A 21,280-nucleotide genomic window follows, 5' to 3' on the forward strand; every position below is an offset into this window, starting at 1 on the left:
CTGTCCTAGTACTCCCGCTGTAGACCAGGCTGGCCTGGAACTCAGCTATCCATCTGCCCCTGCCTCCTGAGCATTGGGATTAAAGATGTACACCACCATCGTGGCAGCTTTCACAGTATTTATTTTTTAAAGTAACTTTTAAGATGACTCTGCTACACGAATGTGCAATCTCAGCACTCAGGGATAAAAGAGAAAAGGACTGTTGAGGACTCAAGACAGCCTCAATCTAGACAGTGAGGTTCAGCCCAGGCATCACTATACAAAGAGGTACTTTTTCTAATTAAGTAAATGGATAAATAAATGAATAACTTTTACCTGCAAAGAACACTATGAATTTTGCATTGGGAGGACATTAATAAGTTATATGAGAGGGGTATTTGAACATTTAGGCTACTTACTCAAAGACATTGAATTATCCTAGTAGTAGGAATGATTTTAGAAGACTTTCACAATTTTCCTGCAATACCATGATTTCCCCTCAGCTTAGCACATTTTAAATTTGACAGTGCATGAGTCTCCACAGAAAGGACCTTGATGGAACCTCACTGGATTAGAAGTTAACCATGTCTCCTCTAGTTTTTCTCTGAAATTTTCATTATCACAAATACAGGAGATAGGATTTACTAGACTGAATGCATATAATTTGTATATAATATTGAGCTCTGAAGAAATGATTGAGGAAAGTAATTGGCATTTCTACAGATTACTTAGTATTTTCTTCAATGGGGTACCCAATGACCTCAGAATATAAATGTCTCCGTATTAAGTGGAATCTGTATTCCAAAGCTATTTTGATCAAGGAAGAATATATTTCTGTTAACATTTTGTCTTTAACATACTTTTTTTTCCCTGCATTTACTCAACTTTACTAATTAGTACTCAGCATACAAAAATAGTGGGACATTCTTACAATCTACCACAATTCTATGTATGTGTGAAATCTCATCATCCATCCTTTTTATCTCTACAACTGTGAACCTTGTGTCCAAATGACAAAAATCACTATGCATTTAGAACCATGAAGTAGGATCATCTTTGCATGCCACAAAGATAAACATTTAGGATCAAACCTGCGGACTTTCGATACCTTGGAATTGAGAAACTCCTAAGATCGCTCTCTTTCACATTTAAATGACTCTAAGGAACCTAGCTATCACCACTATAAATTTAAAATAAACTCCTTTGAAACACAAATGAATGTATGCAGACTTTTAACTCACCATTATGCTACACTAAGATTCCATTACTATTATATTATTACAATTTTGTATCTCATTGATTTATTCATGTACTACTAACCCTCTGTTTTGACTCTTTCACCTTCATTCACTTCATCACTATATTTCTCTCTTATTTTAAAATAATTATATGCAAGAAGTTGCAAAAATTAATATATAGAGAGAAAAATTACCTGTCTCCAGTTGTTCCTGATATCCTCCAAACTAAAGGGAAATTACAAAATATGCATCTAAAAGCATATATTAAACTTTATAAAACCTCTAATATACAGAACTGCATTAAAACATCACAAGTTTAAATATTATGTATGCATACTAGCCATATTTACCTTTTGGGTTGTCTTTTAAAAATTGTTGGAGCTATCTAATCATTGTAATGGATACCTCTCAATCATACCATAGATTGTTACTTTCATTTTGAAGTCACCTTTTCTGTGTTAACTTTCTGAGCCTTCTTGCTGTTCCTATCATTGCCTACCTCTACTCTGTTCCTTCATCTTGAGCACATCTTGTTTCATGCAAATTTTGCTTTAGATGTGACATTAACAGGCACGATCAATGGTCATGATAAACTGTTTCCATGCAGCATGACCAGTGCTAAGAGGTGAGGTGCCTGTTTCCACAGCAAAAGATATCAAATGCATAACAAGGTGCACAAACAGGATTCAAAGGAGAAGCTTGGGTAATCTCTAAAGTGATGACTTATGTCTGCGTAGATATTTAGAGTTAAAGAAAAAGTGTAAAACATGCACAAAGTTCTAGAAGAAAGCATAGCTCGTTCAAAGAACAGAAAAAAGTTCAGTGTTGCTGAATCTTGGAAAGAATGATGGTATAGAAAGATAAAGTATGGAAGTAGTTTGTGAAAGCCACATGAAATTAAGTTCTTTAGGCTTTACCATAGCAGCAACCAATGCCTTTTAAAAGGTTTCAAACAAGGTTATCAAAGTCATATTTTAGAATTATCACTTATCTATGGAGTGGGCAATGAGGGCAAGAAGACCAATAAGGACTCTCATTTAGTATTACTACACATGTGGGCATTGAAAGCGGTTTCAAAATTCTTAAAAGTCAGTGCAAATTATTTTCTTAAATGCATTTTTAAATGATGAAACATTGTAACACTGAACATACTTTTGGAATGTAATGCCTTAACACATGCTAACACTGTGTTATTTTTAAATCAGAATGAAACGTATTTCTCCAAAAAATGCTTTTACACACATAGGACTCTTCATCACTCTTTATAGCCAACAGTGAGGGGCCCAAACTTCATCCCACTGTCTCCCCACAAGTTAACCCATTGATCAGCCTTTGTCATAGAAAACAGGGAGAAAGCATTTGTAGTAACATCTGTTGGAGATGTCACGAATAGAAGTTAAGAGATTAAGTCTACTCCCCAATTGTGTGTGAGAGGGAGAAATATGTGGCCATGTACCACACTGAATTACACTAATACATGTGAGGTCCTTTTGTGAAATTTCAATTTTAAAGACAATAAAACCTCCAAGGTTTTCTGGAATTTGGTATGCCATTCTTCCTCTAGCCAGAGTTCCCTAAAAGTCGAATTTTCTGGAGAAAAAAAAATATTCTACTTGTTATACAAATTCTGCTGTTTTCTAACAACTATTCAATCAATATGAAGAAAGATGGGAGATGGGCAGAGTCTGCATGTGGCCTGTGGCTGTTTCCTTTATGTCTAAAATCTCTGAGGCAAAGTGTAGATCAGGTTGTGTTTATACAAGGGAGTCTCCTATCTTTTTTCTTGTTTAGAAACAAAGCAACATATTCTTTATTTTTCATGCATTACTTTTCTAAAATTTATTTATTTAATTTACTTATTTTACATCCTGGCCACAGTTTCCCCTCTTTCTTCACCTCCTGGCCCCACCTTCACCCCCACTCTGTTCCCACCCTCACCACACCATTCCAATCCACTCTTCCTCTATTTCTAATCAGGAAATGATAGGTGTTCCATGACTATCAATTCCATGAGTATCAACAAACATGGCATATCAAGTTGCTGTAAAACTAAGCACCTCCCCATGTATTAACACTGGGCAAGGTGACCAGTATGAGGAGTAGGTTCCCAAAAGTCAGCAAAAGAATCAGAGATAGCCCCTGTTCCCACTGACAGGAGTCCCACAAGAGGACCAAGCTGCACAAGTATAATGCATATACAGAGGGCCTTGGTCAGTCCCATGCAGGCTCCCTCATTGTCAGTTTAGACTTTGTGAGCCCCTATGAGGCCAGGTTAGTTGATCCTGTGAGTTTTCTTGTGCTGTCCTTAATGCCTCTGGCTCCTACAGTTCTTTCTCCCTATCTTCTGTAGGATTCCCAGAACTCCATCTAATGTTTGGCTGTAGGTCTGCATCTGTTTCCATCAGTTGCTGGATGACTCCCCCTGATAACAATTGGGTCAGGCACCAATCTGGTCACAGGAGAAGGCTAATTCAGGCTACATATTCACGATTACTAGGAGTCTTAGCTGTGGTCATCCTTGTAGATTCCTGACAGATTTTCTAGCACCAGGATTTTGCCTGATACCAAAATGTGACCCCCTTTCCAGTAGCCTTGTTCACTACTCTCCCCCTTTGTCTATCCTACCCCACCCCTTCCAACCTACAACCTGATCACTCATGTCCCCGTTCCCACCTGCCCTTAGTCTAGTCATAAAATCTCTTCTATTTCCTCTTTCTAGGGAAATATAGACGTTCTCCCATGGACACTCCTTGTTACCAAGCCTCTCTGGGTCTCTGGATTGTTAGCATAGTTATCCTTTATTTTACAGCTAATATCCATGAATTATGGATGAGTATGAATTATGAATATGAATTATGAATGAGTATGTACCCTGTTTGTCTTTCTCAGTCTGGTCATCTCACTCTGGATGATTTTTTTCTAGTTCCATCCATTTGCCTTCAAATTTCCTGGTATCATTTATTTTAACAGCTGAGTAATGCTCCATTATGTAAACATACTCCATTTTCTCTATCCATTCCTTGGTTGAGGGACATCTATGTTCTTTCCAGGTTCTGGCTATTACAAATAAAGCTGCTATGAACATGGCTGAGCAAGTGTCCTTGTGGTATGATTGATCATCCTTTGGGTATATGCCAAAGGGTGGTATAGCTGGATCTTGTGGAAGATTGATTTTCAGGTTCCTGAGAAACCACCACACTGATTTACAAAGTAGATGTACAAGTTTGAACTCCCACCAGCAATGGAAGAGTGTTCCCCCTGCTCCACATCCTCTCCAGCATGAGCTGTTGCTTGTATTTTTTTTTTATCTTAGCCATTCTGACAGTTATAAGATGCAATCTCAGAGGCATTTTGATTTGCATTCCCTGATGGTTAAAGATGTTGAACATCTCCTTAGATGTTTCTTGACCATTTGAGTTTCTTCTGTTGAGAATTCCCTATTTAGATCTGTATCTCATTTTTAATTGGATTATTTCGTTTGTTGATATATAGTTTGAATTATTTATATATTTTGGAAATCAGCCCTCTGTCAGATGTGAGGTTGGTAAAGATCTTTTCCCAATCTGTAGACTGCTGTTTTTTTTCCTATTGACAGAACAACACATGCTTTATACTTTCTTTGAATCTATCTATCTGAGTCTTGAAAACAAGGAAGTCACCATTTAGGTTGCATATGCAGGTAAATATGTACAACTAATTTTACGTGTTGAGCACAGTAGTAATAAGGACATTCAAAACTATTTCTGCAAATCAAACAAATTGGGATGTAGAAATTCACTGTTATTTATTCAGTGTTGGCTGGTTTGTTTCTGTTAAATATTCTCCAGATAATTAACAACAAAAGACAATTATGAAAGTAGAATTGTACAGGCATGGGCTTTATGAAAAACAATCAACCTGAACTGGCAAGATCAAGTCCTGCTAATGTTTATGGATTATTTAATTAAATATATCACTCAAAGAAGTCATTTGGTTCATAAACTCAGTCTGCCTCAAATCTAGATGGCTAATGGAGGAGGTTCTGCTTGGCAGAGGGTGAAACTGAGCACTTAACAAGTGATCATTACTACAGAGAACCTGACTCTGGAGTCAGTGGTTCACAGTAGTAAAGGGCAGCTCTAAGAACATACTAGCACTATGTCCTCAATCTTCTATACAAACTGAAAGGGGGAACAGAGCCATAGATAGTTAACAATAGGATAGAAAGATGTTTTGTCTGTTTCTTAAAATGCTCTTACATTGAGAATAGGACTCTCCAAAATAGAACGTATGCATAAGATTTGACAAGGTTTTCCTCAATTCCTCATCACTGATGGAAAAAATAAAGTATGAAACTTGAGAATGAAATAGTGCTATTGACATAAAATTCGCAGGTTAAATATTTTAATGAATAATATTTGGTGTTGATTAAACGTATGGAACACTTCTTCATTGTAGATAAGATTTGAGAAGTACACAACAAAACAAATAATAACTATTTACAAATAACAAAATGAATAAAAAGGTTGAAAATTGCTTTGTCTTTTGAATGAAGCTGTTCTTAGACAACAAATGGAGAGAGGTGGTTCCATCACTACCAACTCTTAGATGTGCCAACTTTGACAAGTTATTGTATAAATAGTCCAGAGAACTGCGTCAGACAATGGGCATTGGACTGCATGAAAATGTTAAACTTGGTCTTGTTGGCCAGGTTCTCTTCATTGCTATTTATGCTTTTATATGTCAGAAGGACAATAACATCTGGTGTTTGTCCAAAAAAGGCTGAGCTTCCACTCATTCTTGAACTGCCTATTTCAAGACTCTTACTCCACTGCATCTTTTTCTCAGTCATTCTCTCTGCCACCTGGTCTGAGGTTTGGCCATTAAGAAACATTGTCTCTTGAAGGTCGTGAAAGTTCTAAGATTTTTCTGGTTTTATTTTATTATTGAAAAATCAGAAAAGAAGAAAGTGAGAAATGATTGGTCATAGGAATTAAAAAAAATTCAAAGTGAGAGAGAGAGAATTCACACTCAACTCCAGGTGCATATCTGTCTGAAAAGACGTAATTAAGCAAAACTCTTTATGAATCTCACAGGAAAAAACAAACTGGAAAAAATGTCACATATGAAGTGGATGCATACCTACTTTAAGATCAAGTGAGTTCTAATAGAATATTAGCATAAATATAGGCCCAGGTAACAATGAAGTTGTTTATGATAGGTAGAAGGGATTCAAAATTAATGATAAAGAAACCAGGTTAAAAAACATTTGAAGTACCTGGAAAAAGTTATGATGCATTTTTTAGGAGGTGAAATAAGGAATTTACAAAGGAATATGCTTGTAGATCTTTTTCTTTTTTTTTCCAAAACCAGCTGCATTCAGTATAGGAAAATAAAACAACTAGGAGTTGGTAAAAGATAAGAAAAATGTTGCCTGAAAAGAAAGTTTATTTCCCAGGGTGGCCTACCAGTGGGTAGCTTTGCTCATAATGAGTATAATAGTGTATATTTTCATATTCAATTGAACTCTATGCAGCTTCCATGAAATACACAACAAATGAACAAGAGCCGAGCTCCAGGTTTTTATTTAATTCAACATTGCATGAATATTAAATGTAAGTGGGGAATTGTAAATGGCAACAGGAGGCTGTGCTGCAGCTAAACTGTGATGAAAACACTGTGGGGAAATTTTGGTCCCAATTTACTACTTAAGGAGAAAATTTATGTGAGTAACAATCGAAGACTTTTCAAACACCCTTCATTTGGTGGTTATCTACCATGGCCTGCTGTTAAAAGAGGCCTTCAATTCCTTGATTTCTGGGATGTTTCACATGGATCCTGTTCCTAGTGTGGGTCTCTGTTATACCCCCAAGTGACATCAGCACACCCACTAGGAGAAAACTAGTGCCGTTGTTGACAGGCACCTTTCAGGGATCAGCACAGTGCTGGGCACAATAAATATTAGAAGATAAAAATATACTGTTCACAGCAACCAGCTTTCTGATGTAAGAGGGTCCCTCAAATACAGCTTCTGCCTTGGCTGATTATCCTGTGCCTCCTCTACTACCAAACCTGAAACTGTTCTCATTCAACTCACCAAACCATGTCCAAAAGTACCTTCCCAGCTGGGCTCTGGTGGCACACACCTTTAATCTCAGTACTTGGGAGGCAGAGGCAGGCAGGTATTTGTGAGTGTGAGGCCAGCCTGGTTTACAGAGTGAGTGTCAAGACAGGCTCCAAAGCTACACAGAGAAACCCTGTCTCAAGAAAAACAAACAAACAAAGAACAAAACAAAACAAAAAACTAAACACCTTCCTGAAATGACCTATTTTTCAGAAAATAGTCACCTATACCATAATGCCTTGGTGAAAGCTGATTGTTAATGTTCTGTCTCTTTTATCCTGTGGATTTCTTCTGTAAAGTGACACAATTCAAGTTATGAGCAAGATTGTAACACCACCAGCATACTGGATATCGGTGTAGACCTTAAAATGCATTTAGTATTATATTATTCAATGAGCATATTGTCAATACAATGAAATATTTTGAGGCGAAAATAGTCTTACACTTTTTTTCCAATTTTTTTCTGAGCATTTTGATGAACATTTGTATCTGGACCCATATAGAAACTGTTGTATGGCTTGGAGGGAATTTCCTGTGAGCGTAGAGTATGATCTCCTGTCCCCTCTTGACCTGCCATTTATATGACTCCCATTCAGCTGCATTTTTCCTCAGTCATTCCTTCTTCTTACTCAGGTTGATCCATAAATACATGGTTTTGGTATAAAAAAATGGTTTTCTATGCATCTCAGCATAAAGTAAAGTAAGGTACTGTGATAAAGTAAGGTAGTGTGGTAACTCCAAAATCAATAGGAGAAAACAGTTCTGATTCTGACCAAACTGCTAATTCTTTTTTTAATTATTTTTTTAAAATGTTATTTTACGAGAGACTGCCGAGCCGCGTCTGTGTGCCGCCACCCACTCCGGACACAGAATATCCAGTTATGGATAAAAATGAGCTGGTGCAGAAGGCCAAACTGGCCGAGCAGGCTGAGCGATATGATGACATGGCAGCCTGCATGAAGTCTGTAACTGAGCAAGGTGCTGAGTTATCTAATGAGGAGAGGAATCTTCTCTCTGTTGCTTATAAAAATGTTGTAGGAGCCCGTAGGTCATCTTGGAGGGTCGTCTCAAGTATCGAGCAAAAGATGGAAGGTGCTGAGAAAAAGCAGCAGATGGCTCTGGAATACAGAGAGAAAATTGAGACGGAGCTAAGAGACATCTGCAATGATGTACTGTCTCTTTTGGAAAAGTTCCTGATCCCCAAATGCTTCTCAAGCAGAAAGCAAAGTCTTCTACTTGAAGATGAAGGGCGACTACTACCTTTACCTGGCTGAGGTTGTTGCTGGGGATGACAAGAAAGGAATTGTGGACCAGTCACAGCAAGCATACCAAGAAGCATTTGAAATCAGCAAAAAAGAAATGCAACCAACACATCCTATCAGACTGGGTCTGGCCCTTAACTTCTCTGTGTTCTATTATGAGATTCTGAACTCCCCAGAGAAAGCCTGCTCTCTTGCAAAAACAGCTTTTGATGAAGCCATTGCTGAACTGGATACATTAAGTGAAGAGTCCTACAAAGACAGCATGCTATTCATGTAGTTACTGAGAGACAAGTTGACATTGTGGATGTCGGACACCCAAGGAGACGAAGCAGAAGCAGGAGAAGGAGGGGAAAATTAACCGCCCTTCCAACCTTTGTCTGCCTCATTCTAAAATTTACACAGTAGACCATTTGTCATCCATGCTGTCCCACAAATAGTTGTTTTGTTTACGATTTATGACAGGTTTATGTTCCTTCTATTTGAATTTCTATATTTCCCATGTGGTTTTTATGTTTTAATATTAGGGGAGTAGAGCCAGTTAACTTTAGGGAGTTACTTGTTTTCATCTTGAGGTGGCCAATATGGGGATGTGGAATTTTTACATGAGTTACACACGTTTGGCATAGTACTTTTGGTACATTGTGGCTTCAGAAGGGCCAGTGTTAAAACTGCTTCCATGTCTAAGCAAAGAAAACTGCCTACATACTGGTTTGTGCTGGTGGGGAATAAAAGGGATAATTGGTTCCAGTCATGAGTGTAGTTGTTGTGGGTACTTTAAAGTGTGGAGCACTTGTGAGACTGTGGTACACACACACACACACACACACACACACACACACACACACACACACCTTGGATACACCTCGGGAGCGTGTGTCTCTGTGTGCACACTCTTGGCCACAGCTCCAGGAGTGGTCCTTGGATAAAGTTGTGACCCAATTTACTCCAATAAGGGCAGAAACGGTTCACATTCCATTATTTGTAAAGTTACCTGCTGTTTGCTTTCATTATTTTTGCTACACATTTTATTTGTATTTAAATGTTTTAGGCAATCTAAGAACCAATGTAAAAGTAAAGATGCAGTACAAATGAATTGCTTGGTGGTCACTGCTCCATGTGTATCAAGCACAGTGGGAAACAAAATCCCATGTATTTAACTTTTTTTTTTGTTTTGTTCTTTTGCTTTAGTGATTTTTCTTTTTTGATACTTGCCTAACATGCATGTGCTGTAAAAATAGTTACAGGGAAATGACTTGAGATGATGGCGACCTTTGTCTTAATGTCTTAGGAAATTTTCATGAACAATCCAAGCATAATTGTTGAGAACACATGTATTAAAGTTCATGTAAGCGGAATAAAAGTTTTATGAATGGAAAAAAATGTTATTTTACATACCAACCACCGTTTTCCCTCCCTCCTCTCCTCCTGTTCTCCCTCCCCCACCTCCTTCCTACCCCCTCACCCACTCCTCAGAAAGGGACAGGCCTCCCATGTGAGTCAACAAAGCATGGCATATCAAGTTGAGGCAAGACAAAGCTCCCCCTATCCCCTGCATCAAGGGTGAGTGAGGTACCCCACCACAGGGATTAGGTTCCAAAAAGCCATCTCATGTGCCAAGGACTTATCTTGGTCCAACTGCTATCATTTTAACGGGCAAGTTTAAAGTAAATTGGATTTTACTAGCAGATGCAGAAATTAAATCTTTTCTTGGGACTGAACACCTTGCTGATGGTGACCCATTTCTTTCTTTGTACCATTACTGTTTCATTAAATGCAGGATACACTATTTCCATGTCTTCTCATCTGTAAACTCCCTTTTTTGAAGTTCTTTACCCTCTGAAACCTGATCAGATTTGGCAAGTTACTCAGGCAGGAGCTGGAAATCGAAATGGCTTTACGTGAGTTTAAAGCACAAAACTGGGCATTGAAAAAAATCAATCACTCTTTAGAGTGTATCATGATGTGTATCACATAAAAGTAGAAGTTAGCACACCAATTCTCTTTTGTAGGAACAGAAAATGAGTTAAAGATAAATTCCCATCTCTTGTCTCTACCTAGAACACAAACCATGTTGTTTTTTGTATGTAAGAATCTTACGTTCATTTTGTAAGGAATGACAAATTTATAAAAAGTATAAGTGGAAAAACACAATAAAAGATAAACATAAAAGGTCTCTCTGTGTGTGTATGTCTGTGTGTGTGTGTGTGTGTGTGTGTGTGTGTGTGTGTGTGTGTGAAGGCCTGTGCAAGTGTGTATGTGTATGTTACCATAACATGCTACTTGTTCAGTTTGCCTCTTGGATTTAAATGTGGTTATTACAAATGCTTGATTTTCCCCTATTTTCCTGATCTTGATATTTTAGTAATTTTGTGATATATAATAACTATACATAGCATTTGGGAACTGACTGAAATTGTTCATTACATCATAGTTGTACATATAAATATTTTCTACATCTTTTTCACTGACCTTGACACAGTATAAAAGTACTATGGTTTGGGTAGCCATTCTGCCTTTGAGCGGCACCTCAGATATTTTCAAATTTGTGGAATCTTTGGGAAGTGCTTTAGGCAAATTTTAATGTGAACATATTTTCTCATCCCTGGAATAAGTGGCTTTGGGAATGATTCTACTCAGTATTACCATTTACTGATTAATATACATATATAATAACTGTTATTAGTCATGATAGACTTGGTTTTCATGTAGTAATAAAGTACCCTACATCCTCATAGCTTTAGCCTTCACTGAGATTAAACACAATACGTTTGTATGTGCTATGCAAGAGCAGCAAGTACTCAAGTTCTGAGCCATTGCTCCAGTTCCACTACTATGTTCTTACACACTTGCCTCGCCAGACTTCTCCAAACTGACCTTTGCAGACGCTGTCTAGTAACACGATGGTCCTGGCAATTGTTCTCTGAATAAACAGCAGTAAACCCTTCGTCTCTGATAGCACCTTGTAGCTTAGGGCAGAAGCCACCCCCATGGTCCTGCCACCACTGTTTGTAGCCCAGCCTGGGCTGCAGTTTCTCCTCAGCAAAGCTCCCAGGCTGGCCTCAAACTCGGGATCCTCCTGCTTCTGTCTCCTTTAGCAAATCCTACCGGCATGCACCACCACAACGAGCTGCATGCAGCTCAGGCCTGAGCTGGGGCTTGTAAGGTCACAGGCAAGTAGCTTTTTTGAGTTGGGTATCACCACACTCTGAAGAAGAGCAAGTCGTCCTGCCTGAACCATGCCATCAGATACTGATATCGAAATAATGGTGTCTAAACCCCAACATGGACACTCACCACTTCTTCCTTTCTCCTAAAACTTTTAAAACAACTTTATTTATTTTCAAAATTTTAGAATCTTAGAACTAGAAACAGGATTTATATAGATTGGCATTTCTTTTCTTTTTTCTTTTTCTTAACAATCTGGTAAGAAACCATTCCCTCTAGCTCAACAAAGTAAATATGATTAAAAATATGTAAAAGGTAACACAGATAAGTCTAAAGGTTACTAGTTTGAGAGTAAAACTGACAGCCAAGAAAACCAAAGTGGGAACAAGCAAAAGGAAATTTCTAATATTGACAGGGAAGTGGTTTGTTTTCTCCCCTGAAAAAGTAAAGTTCTTCCCAAAAGATGAGCATGTAAACTCAATAAGATAAATTTGGAAGATTAGACATGCAGAAAGAGAGAGATTCAGATACACAGACACAGACACACAGACAGACAGACAGACAGACACACACACACACATACACACACACACACACATATAAATTAGAGCATAGAGTTTAGTCAGTAAAAGCCCTGTACCATGTTTAAACTGACTAAAATGTGTCTATTCAGAATATCAAGGTACCATCATAATTATCTAGAAATGTGTAATTTCAACCTTTACACAAAGGGAAGAGAATTTTCCCAAAGAAGCAAATGGAGTTTTTGGGTAATCCTTTTGTGTTATAATAGAAAGCCCAGGAGAGTCATGGCAGCATTCTATTTAATAATAATGATTAAATATAAACACTGGTCATCTTGGAAGACATCCAGTTTTCAAACATCAGGAAATTCCAATTATGTTAGACCAATAGGCTACAACTAAACAGGTTCATAATAATCAACAGAGGGAAGAGGCCAAGCCATAAATAGAGAGAATAAAGAGAGAACCCAGTTTGGAGAAGGACAGGGAGGCAAAGGATGTGTCCTTCTGGAATATAATCAAATCACTTTTGCAATATAAGGAATTAGAGGGGTTAGATAAATGTATTAATGTGAGGTGCTGATCTAGAAGGAGAATCTAGTTGCAGCAAAGCACAGCTCTTTTTTGGGGGTGGTCTAGATCAATTGGTGGCTAATCTTAGAAATATATAAAAACGTTATTCTTATAAAGTAGATGTTTCTTTTAGTACTGTACACAAAACAGACACATAGAAGTATATCCACTGACTAATCAAGTTTGTGGCTGCATATGAAAAAAACTGTAAAAGTTAAAGCATTTTACTTCTTGGTTCAGTGAGTTAAGTACATAATATTTCAAACAGCATATTACACATTTGAAGTAAAGCACATTGCCAACTGCAGTGAAGTCAACCATGAAAACATGCTATTTCAGTAATTAGGTATGAATATTAAATTTGAAACAAAATTAGTATTTTGGATGGAGAATTATACAAAATGCTACTCACAGAAGTTTTTATTTAAGTCCCCATCTTTAAAAACTTAATGTCTCAGCATCTTTTATGCATAACTTTGCTTTGGAAACAACACACTTGCCACGGACGGCAGGATTGAGAGTTTGTTTAGTTCATTAAAATTATTTTAAAATGTATGAAGTGATTCATGAGCTAATGATTCTCACTAACATCATACTTTGAGAATCTAGTTATTATTATGTCTGATGACGACCAGTAGTTTACTTCCTATACAATGAAGTGATGAGATGATGTACTATAAGGAATTTGTTATCAAAGCAATCAACACTTAAAGTGGATTTTATATGTAGTTCTTCCATAAATTGAATGCTCTGTTTAAATGACAGTTTTGGAAGACAATGCTAAATAAGGGATTAAAGTTCATGAAGTTCATTCAACTTTGACACACAAATTTATCTGGAAACACTGGCTATGGGGACAAGATGTCTCTTCCAGTACAAGTGACTTGTCAGTGGAGTGGTAGGTCACCTATTTTAGGTCAAAACAGTTCAGTTCATTTGAGCCAGTGATTGTACCCTTGACTTATTCAACACTAAGCATGGCAAACAAGAATGAAAGGTAGTTTTCTCAAGGGCCATATCTCTTAGAGAAATATAGCCTCACACGTAGAAAATAAAAGATGTAATTATGATTTCAATGTTGTTAACACATAAAGTGAAGGTGTTATTTTTTGAATAATTAAAAGAAGAGTTTGTGGAGTGATGTGAAACAGGAATATGTTTTTGCAAAACAAAACCAACCCCAAAATCTCGAGTTTTTAAGTGTTAACCTTGTTGTACCATGAAGACAGAAACTCAAGTTGTTCCAGCTTGCCCATATCTCATGTCATTAGACTAGGCTAGAATAATCCAGCATAGACATATGAATCATTGTCACCTATGCTGGATAGTTTTATGTCAGCTTGATACAAGCTAGAGTCATCTGAGAGAAGGAGATCTTAATGTAAAAAATTGCCTCTATAAGATCAGGCTATAGGCTAGCCTTTTCTTCAGTAGTAATTGATGTGGGATGGCCAACCCCATTGTAGATGATGCCACCACTGGAATAGTAGTCCTTGATGCTATAAGAAAGGAAGATGAACAAGCCACAAGGAGCAAGACAGTAAACAGCAGCCCTCCATGGCCTCTGCACTAGCTCCTGCATCGAGGAAAGCTTGCCACTTCACATAGAGTATCATGACTGTAGGTAGTAAGGCTGTAGGACTTAATAAAATAACCCAGTCTAAAAGTATAGATAGCCTTTGTTTGACTTGATGCATGCTCATGATGAGCTGTTATGTTTTGTCTTACTAATAGGGTATGAACTCTGCTAGTTTACAGCTAATAGTTCTATAGAAAAAAGAAGCTAAGCTAATTAGTCCAGGTGAAGAATGCTGGGAGCTTGAAACCAGGGTGGCTGTGGGCAATTTTGTCATCTGAAAAACAGGAAATTTGCTGCCATCAACCATGGATTGTCAAGTAATGTCCACTCTTTTAATACAATGATACAACTTTGCCAACTTTAAGATGAGAAACTATGTCCATGACAAGCATGTTTAGGACACAGATAGTGTTAGCCTGGCAGACATAAAGGATATAGGCTAAAGTGAAAAATCAAAGATATTTTCCATGTTGTTAGCTTTTAGAATATACAAGTGAGAGCATGGGTCAGATAGAGATTGGCAATTGAACAAATTTTTGAGGTGAGACTTGGTTTGTACGATAAGATTCTAGGATATTATGGTATATATAATATATATCATATTCTCTCGCTATGTGTGTGTGTGTGTGTATATATATATATATATATAAACTTTGTGATAACAGTGTTTCTAATAAATGTATTGAGCCAGTTTATACAATCTATAGAATCTAAGTTTAATTTTACCTGTATCTGACTCACTTACAATATCCTGCATGGATCATTTAGAAGGAAGTTCTTTTAGTAATTCTGAAGGAGGCAAAGTCATTTCAATATAAATGATACATCTCATATGTGTATTTAGTAATTTAATCCAGGTTCAACCTACCCACAGGGGTTTTCAATGTTATAAAGAAAACAGATAAGCAAAATCTTTGAGTATCAGTGTTCACTTCTCAGAGTTAATATGAAATGAGAAAGTTAAATGCTCCATTTTGATCTCCGTAGAAATTTTAAGCTGAAATGGCCATTCATGGATTATCTGTGCCCTGTATCTAGCCTATTGAACAGACTCACAATGCTTTTGTTTTATTGAGTTGGGATGACACTGAAGTATTGTGACAGTCTCCAAACACTAAGCACTGAAAATGAAATCTTTACATGTCCACAAATTTAATAGCAAACACAATAAGAGAGTCTATAGAAAACAGCCCACATGGATGATATTACTTCTATGCATCCACTCAGAATTCCCTAGGCAACTAACCAATAAGAGACAACCTGATAAATCAATATATGCCTTGACCATTCCTATAATTATAACACATAAAATGTAGATAGCATGGACCAGAATTTCTGACAGTATATTTCAAAACAATCTAATCAATTGAATGTTAACTTTTACTCCTAATGAGATCTCAGAAGACAGAAATTGTGGCCTTGAAGATAAAAGAGCACACACAGGATGAAGTGACGCATGACAGTTCCTTGCATTGCTGCAAAGATGATGTGAGTAGGCTTCTGTCATGAGAACACTTGCTGTCCAGGTGCTCACGTGTGACTCATGCTCAAGAATCTCTGCCACCATCCATTTTAGGCTGTGGCATGTTCTTGGCACCTCCAAAATCCCACCCTTTACATATGTTAGCAGTTCTCAGTAATGCTACCATACAAGCACACCATCAAACAATTGACAGTTCAGCTTAGAGGAAATTAGAAAACAGGATCTGATTACATCTCAAATGATAAACATTTCTGGAAGTTTCCTTAAATGGGGATTTGAACTTTAAAACTATTCACAACCTTAGAAGTCACTATGCCTAAAAGAACAAATCCTTGTTGAATTTTGATTTCCTGTTTACTATGTTTTAAAAAATAACAAGCTATTTTAAAAGTTTATGTTCAGTGTCAATGTCTTTTTATTGTTTTGCTACCTTTTTAGAGATACTGATTTAAAGGCCAACTTATGTTACATTAGCAACACACAGAAGTTTGATCTATAACACATAAAATATAAATATCAATTGACTCTAAGTTGCACAAGATATTATCTATAAATTCCAGTGGATTACTGATGTGTTTGTGTGCATACTACATATATGTAATACATATTTATGTGTAGTACATATAAGTACTACATAGATGTAAATAAATGTGACCTTAATATTTCACATCTAAAAATAAATTCTCAGATACATCCTTGAGGTCATTTTAAACTGCCTTAGAGGCATGACAGAGACAAGAGGTTCATATTTTAAATAATTTTTAAAACTCAAAATTCAAAAGGAATGTAACTGATAAGATGACCTCCAGAACAGAAGTCAAGAATATTTCATGCTTTACTAAGATACCAAAAATTTATTTTCATTCTCACTGTAGCCCATCTCAGCAGGAATCCAGCAGCAGCTCCTAAACATGGTATCACATTTGGGAGAAACTGGTCCTAACCACACTGCTACAGCAGAAGCATATTCACAGAACCAAAAGCTTTCGTGCTGCAAGTTCATTAAGTGAATCAATGTGACTTTTATTTCCCTCATTACAATGTCACCAGTGGGGACATTAGCAACTGTCACTTACATGTCTTACTTATTGCGACTCCTTTGTGGATACATGAAGGAATGGCTTATTTTGAACTTTATTCTCACAGCAAAATATTCCTAAGGATGTTAACTGCAGTCTCCAGTTTCATCGCTTAGCTAGAGCTAAGATCCATGCACAAGCATCTACATTTGATCTTCCATGGAGTAGCAATTCATATTCCACCTAGTGTTCTTTGCTTCATACTCTAGGTGACTTGTATTCTAACCTTCCACATGGACTGAAAAAAATCAATTAATCCTCTAATGATTTTTAATGTGCTATTTGTTTAAGTAAATATTAGTGAAACCAATCAAACTTTATGTGTTAATTCTGTTCTTATCCCCATTATAAATTGTGAAATAACTAAAAGGAATAGACAACTTTCCAAAATTAAAATTACTAATGTTTCCAGAATTTATAAATCTGAGCACAATGATATCATCACAGCTGACATTGTGCTTGCATGTGTAATATTGTTACTGAGTCATACAAACAGAAATTAAAATAGAAACCTAGCTCTGATCTCAAACATGTAACTGAAGAGCTTCTTTTAATTAAGCCAGCAGGTTTGAAAATAAGTTATTTAAAGGTGTGTTCATATTCATCTACATAGTTTTCCCTGAATTTGATGTTACACTGCTTAAACTAACAACTGTGATCCAGCCATCCTTGAATTATTGTGAACATTCAAAATGTCATTGTTAATTCTGAACACAGATATGACTCTGTACCTTCTTGTTTAGGTGAGTAAAAGCAAAATAAAAATTAATTCTGAGTTGAAGAATGGGATATTTAAGACAAGACGGATTTGAATCATAGGTCTGGATTATTTGTACCATGAGAAGGGATGGGCAATGGGTCATCACAGAGACCAGAAGCCAAATATGTTGACTGGAAGATGAAATTAAGACACTGCCTTCAGTTGTCTGTTTGCTCACTCTCTTTGTAATGTTTAAGCAGTGTTGATTTGCATTCAGTCTATGAGTTGGTGTGCTCCCTTTACTTTCTATGTCATGCAGCAGAACAGTTGTTTATTCTTCTTTAAGGTTGATATAACCTAACCACGAATCCAGTTGGTCCTGAAATTTTATTTACTAGGAAATTCTATAATTTCTCTGCTTTCATTGCCTATTGATAATCTGTTAGTGTTCTATGTTCTCTTTACTTGAGACGGTAGGCCTTTTTTTTTCCCCTTTTATTTTATTTTAAAATACCATTCAGTTCTGCATATCAGCCACGGATTCCCTTGTTCTCCCCCCTCTTGCCCCCCTCCCCTACCCCCCAGCCCACCCCCAATTCGCACCTCCTCCAGGGCAAAGCCTTCCCCAAGGACTGAGATCAACCTGGTAGACTCACTCCAGGCAGGTCCAATCCCCGCCTCCCAGACTGAGCCAAGAGTCCCTGAATAAGCCCTAGGTTTCAAACAGCCAACTCATGCAATGAGCACAGGACCCAGTACCACTGCCGAGATGCCTCTCAAACAGATCAAGCCAATCAACTGTCTCACCTATTCAGAGGGCCTGATCCAGTTAGGGGCCCCTCAGCCTTTGGTTCATAGTTCATGTGTTTCCATTCGTTTGGCTATTTGTCCCTGTGCTTTATCCAACCTTGGTTTCAACAATTCTCACTCATATAAACCCTCCTCATTCTCTCTAATTAGACTCCTGGAGCTCCACCCGGGGCCTAGCCATGGATCTCTGCATCCAGATTCCTCAGTCATTGGATGGGGTTTCTGGCATGACTATTAGGGTGTTTGGCCATCCCATCACCAGAGTAGGTCAGTTTCGGCTGTCTCTCGACCTTGCCAGGAGTCTATTGTGGGGGTATCTTTGTGGATTTCTGTGGGCCTCTCTAGTACTTACATTGTTTCTTCCTTTTCTCATGTGGTCTTCATTTACCATGGTCTCCTATTCCTTGTTCTCCCTATCTGTTCTTGATCCAGCTGGGATCTCCCACTCCCACAGGCTCTCTTTCCCTCGACCCTCGCCCTTCATTGCTCCCACTCATGTCCAGGTTGTTCATGTAGATCTCAGCAATTTCTCCGAGAGACAGTAGGTCTTATATGCCTAGAAATTTGTTCATTTCTTCCAGGTTTTTTTTATTTCACTGAAATACAGATTTTTCCAAATATCTCTCAACTAGTCTCTTGTTTCAGTAAAATCTTTTTTGGCCTCTTCTTTTCTGAATTTGGTCTATTAAGTTTGATTAGTTTGGCTCATGATTTGCCATTCTTCTTTTACCCACCTAAAGAATAATGCAGTTTCTTCCTCAGTGGTCTGTGCCATTCCCATTAATTAGTTTCAGGTCAAATTTTTAGCATTTATTTTCTTCCACCAATGTAGAATCCAGTTTGTTCTTATTTTTCTAAGACAGTGAAGTGTATCTTAGGTTACTGTCATATATGACTTTGTTTTAAAATTCGTTTTATTCTTTTTCCTGTATCCTGTGTGTGTGTGTGTGTGTGTGTGTGTGTGTGTGTGTGTGTGCCCCTTTGTATTTGTATGAGCATGTATGCAGGTGTCCTCAGAGACCAGGAGGTTCTTGACATCCTGGAGTTAGAATTACATGTGGTTGGGAGTCACATGACATGGAGAATGAAAACTTCCTCTGAATGTTCAGTAAGCAATCTTAACCACTGAGCCATCTCTCCAGCCCATTGTCATTCTTTTTTTTAAATTTAATTTTATTTTATTTTACAAAACAATTCAGTTCTACATATCAGCCACAGATTCCCTTGTTCTCCCCTCTCCCAACTCCCCCCCCTTCCTCCCAGCCTACCCCCATTGCCACCTCCTCCAGGGCAAAGCCTCCTCCAAGGACTGAGATCAACCTGATAGACTCACTCCAGGCAGGTCCAGTCTCCTCCTCCCAGGCTGAGCCAAGTGTCCCTGCATAAGCCCCAGGTTTCAAACAGCCAACTCATGCAATGAGCACAGGACCCTGTCCCACTGCCTGGATGCCTCTCAAACAGATCAAGCCAATCAACTGTCTCACCCATTCAGAGGGCCTGATCCAGTTGTGGGCCCCTCAGCCATTGGTTCATAGTTCATGTGTTTCCATTCGTTTGGCTATATGTCCCTGTGCTTTATCCAACCTTGGTTTCAACAATTCTTGCTCATATATACCCTCCTCATTCTCGCTAATTAGACTCCTGGAGCTCCACCCGGGGCCTAGCCATGGATCTCTGCATCCAGATCCCTCAGTCATTGGATGGGGTTTCTAGCACGACAATTAGGGTGTTTGGCCATCCATTCCCAGAGTAGGTCAGTTCGGGCTGTCTCTCGACCATTGCCAGCAGTCGTGGGGGTATCTGGTGGGTTTCTGTGGGTCTCTCTAGCACTTCGCTTCTTCCTATTCTCATGTGTTCTTCATTTACCATGGTCTCCTATTCCTTGTTCTCCCTCTCTGTTCTTGATCCAGCTGGGATCTCCCACTCCCCCAAGCTCTCTTTCCCTCGACCCTAGCCCTTCATTACCCCCATTCATGTCCAGGCTGTTCATGTAGATCTCATCCACTTCTCCATCATTGGGTGATCCCCATGTCTTTCTTGGGGTCCTGTTTTCCAGGTAGCCTCCCTGGTGATGTGAGTAGCAGTCCAGTCATCCTTGTTCCACATCTAGTATCCTTGTATGAGTGAGTACATACCATGTTTGTCTTTCTGAGTCTGGGTTACCTCACTCAGGATGATTTTTTCTAGATCCCTCCATTTGCCTGCAAAACTCATGATATCATTCTTTTTCTGTGCTGAACAGCTTGGTACTGGCATAAAAACTGACATGTAGACCAATGGAATAGAATTGAAGACCCTGACATTAATCCACACACCTATGAACATATAATTTTTGACAAAGAAGCCAAAAGTGTACAATGGAAAAAAGAAAGCATCTTCAACAAATGGTGCTGGCATAACTGAATATCAACATGTAGAATACATGCAAATACATCCATATCTATCACCCTGCACAAAACTTAAGTCCAAGTGGATCAAGGACCTCAACATAAACACAGCTACTCTGAACCTGCTAGAAGAGAAAGTAGGGAGTAGTCTTGAATGCATTGGCATAGGAGATAACTTCCTAAATATAACACCAGTAGCACAGACACTGAGAGAAACAATCAATCAATGGGACCTCTTGAAACTGAGAAGCTTTTGTAGAGCAAAGGATGCGGTCAACAAGGCAAAGCGACAGCCTACAGAATGGAAAAAGGTCTTCACCAACCCCACATCTGACAGAGGACTAACATCCAGAATATATAAGGAACTCAAGAAAATAGATATCAAAATGCCCAACAGT

General features: G+C 38.1%; 1 protein-coding gene and 1 pseudogene across 6 annotated transcripts in view; one reads left to right on the forward strand and one right to left on the reverse strand.

The window, feature by feature from the left end:
• Positions 1-21,280, reverse strand: part of Pcdh15 (protocadherin related 15) — a 1,398,279-nt gene that overhangs the window by 1,076,305 nt on the left and 300,694 nt on the right. The gene's annotated exons all lie outside the window — the stretch shown is intronic.
• LOC114696476 lies at positions 8,149-9,333 on the forward strand (annotated as a pseudogene).

The sequence above is a fragment of the Peromyscus leucopus genome, chromosome 16_21, assembly GCF_004664715.2.
Source record: "Peromyscus leucopus breed LL Stock chromosome 16_21, UCI_PerLeu_2.1, whole genome shotgun sequence".
NCBI classification, from domain to species: domain Eukaryota; kingdom Metazoa; phylum Chordata; class Mammalia; order Rodentia; family Cricetidae; genus Peromyscus; species Peromyscus leucopus.